At 72.5% G+C, this 2,500-nt stretch overlaps 1 non-coding gene across 1 annotated transcript; it reads left to right on the top strand.

Annotated features, from left to right (window-relative positions):
* The first annotated feature begins 1,169 nt into the window (after positions 1 to 1,169).
* LOC142856629 (5.8S ribosomal RNA) lies at positions 1,170 to 1,322 on the top strand. The gene has a single exon (XR_012911676.1). It is a non-coding gene; the product is annotated as a 5.8S ribosomal RNA (ribosomal RNA).
* The last annotated feature ends 1,178 nt before the right edge of the window (positions 1,323 to 2,500 follow it).

Genomic DNA, 2,500 nt, shown 5'->3' with positions numbered 1-2,500 from the left:
CGCCCGTCGCTACTACCGATTGGATGGTTTAGTGAGGCCCTCGGATCGGCCCCGCCGGGGTCGGCCCGCGGCCCTGGCAGAGCGCCGAGAAGACGGTCGAACTTGACTATCTAGAAGTAAAAGTCGTAACAAGGTTTCCGCAGGTTCACCTACGGAAGGATCATTAACGTGAGAGAGCAGCGGCGGCGGCTCTGCCCGCCCGCTCGCCTGCCTCGCCCGAGTTCTCGCCGGGAGGCGCGCTTCCCGGGTCGCGCGTGTGTTGTGCGCACGGAAGTGTGCGTGCGCACGGGCGCGGGTGGCGGTCGTGAGAGAGAGGTCGAGAGAGGGGGAAGGGGGACGGGCGCTGGCTCGTCCGCCCTCCTTGCCCCGTCCGAGGACCCGTGTCTGGCTCTGCCGCTGGCGGCTCACGGCGGACGGCGGCTCTCTTCCCGCTCTCGCTCTCCTCCGTCCACTCCCGCTGCTTGCCTCACCGCACCGCAGCGGCCCGCGGGTGTGTCCCCTCTTTCCCGTCCGGCTCTTCCGTTTCATTTCTGGGGGGTGGTGCGCGTCCCGTCCCCCGTTGGGGGAAGGGGAGCGCTCCGCTTCGGCGTCCCGCCGCCATCTCGCTGTGGCTCCCGGGCGCGCGCGCTGGACGGAGCCGGCGTCGTGCGAGGGGGCGCGACCGGGCGCATCGTCGCGGCGGCGGTCTTCCTTCCGCGTCTTCCACCCCCGACCCCTGTCCGGGTACCTAGCTACCGCGTTCCGGCGCGTAGGTTTAAAGACCCCCGGGGGGGTCGCCTCCTCCGTCCCCGGGGTCGGGGGGCCGGAGGGGCCCGTCGGGAGCCGTCGGCGTGCGGCGGCTCCCGCGGACTCCCGTTCCTCACGCGGCGGGTGGCCATTCCCGAGGCGCGCCGCCACGGTTGGGGTTCGGGAGCCCCCTCTTGGGCGCCTGTGGGGCTCGTCTCCGCGTGCCCGGTTCGCCGGTGCGTCGTCGGTCGCTAGCCCCATGTCTGTCGGTCTCTGCTTTCCCATCCCGACCCGCTCTCCTCGCGTTGTGTCTTTTTTCCCTTGTCTCGCTGGCCGGCCCGAGGCGAACCCCTCTCCGTTCCCCCGCCGCCTCTCCGGGGGCGGCGGGAGGGGAGGGGACTGTGCCGCTGTCAGCTCTCATCCAAAAGGAAAAATGCTCGTACGACTCTTAGCGGTGGATCTCTCGGCTCGTGCGTCGATGAAGAACGCAGCTAGCTGCGAGAATTAATGTGAATTGCAGGACACATTGATCATCGACACTTCGAACGCACTTGCGGCCCCGGGTTCCTCCCGGGGCTACGCCTGTCTGAGCGTCGCTTGACGATCAATCACCTCCCCCTCTCCCCGCGGGAGAGGGGGGTGTCGCGCGGCTGGGAGTTTGTTCGCAGGGCCCCTCGCGGGCCCTCCGTCTCCCCAAGTTCAGACATGTGCGGGCGTCGTCGTCGGTGGTGGTCTCGCCCCGGCGCGTCCCTCGCTCGCCCACCCGCCCTCCTTCCCTCGGGTCCTCTTCTTCCCCCCTGCTCCTCCGTTCCCGCTCGCGAGCCGCCCTCGTCGGCGCTCCCCACTCCTACTCCCCGCGCCTCCTCCGTTCCCCTGGCCGTGCCCGGTGGGGAACTCTCCGTGAGGTCCAGGCGTCGAGGGGTGGTTGGGGGATGCGTCCGTCCCTGGGTCGTGCCCCCGCGGGCCGGTCGGCTGGGATCCACGTGGGGAAGAGACTCCCGTGTGTGTTTGGGGGCGGGTCTCGGTGGCGGGGGTCCGCGGTCGCCGCGGCCGCCGCACCCGCGGCTGCCACCTTCATCGACGCCGCCGCCGCCCGGTGCACGTAGGGCCGGAGAGAGAAGAGGTGCGAGCGGGGGTGGCCTGGAGGGGCGCGCGGTGCCCGTCACGGGGTGTGAGCGTGGTGTCGTTCGGGAGAGGACGCGGGCGTCCGCCCTCACGGGACGGTGCGTTGGTCCCGGGGCTCTTGCGGGACGCCGGCGTACCTTTCCCCCTCGATCCCGTTCCTCCCCGCGACGCGGTCCGCTGCCCCGTCTGGGAGCGTCTTCGCGCCGCACGCGCCCGCGAGGTTTGGCCGCGAGCGTCGCGGTTCCGATCCCCGCGTCTCCCGCCCTCCGTCTCTGCTCCCTCTCCTCCGCCTTCCGCACCCCGGGGGCGCCCGCTCCGGCGCCGGCCCGCGGGACGCCGCGGTGTCCCTCGGCTGCCGATGCGAGCTCTCCTTGGTGGAGCGGCTGGCGGGGTGAGGCCCGCGGAGAAGAGAGGGGAGGCGCGCGAGGGTCGGGCCCGTCGCAGGCCCCGATGTCCCAGCCGGGCGGGCCGTGCGCGCGCGCGTGTGGGGTAGCGGGAGGGTAGGTAGGGAGCGGGCGACCGCCGCCCGCCCTGCCGCCCCCCCCCCTCCTCTGCGCGCGGCGGCCCGTCCGCCTCTCCTAACAGGTTGCCGGCACGTGTTCCCCGCCTCGGTGCCGTCGTCGCCACCGTCCCCTCCCTCCCGAGCCGG

This window comes from Microtus pennsylvanicus, chromosome 8 (assembly GCF_037038515.1).
Source record: "Microtus pennsylvanicus isolate mMicPen1 chromosome 8, mMicPen1.hap1, whole genome shotgun sequence".
In the NCBI taxonomy this organism is placed as follows: domain Eukaryota; kingdom Metazoa; phylum Chordata; class Mammalia; order Rodentia; family Cricetidae; genus Microtus; species Microtus pennsylvanicus.
This window is presented reverse-complemented; position numbering and strand designations above follow the sequence as displayed.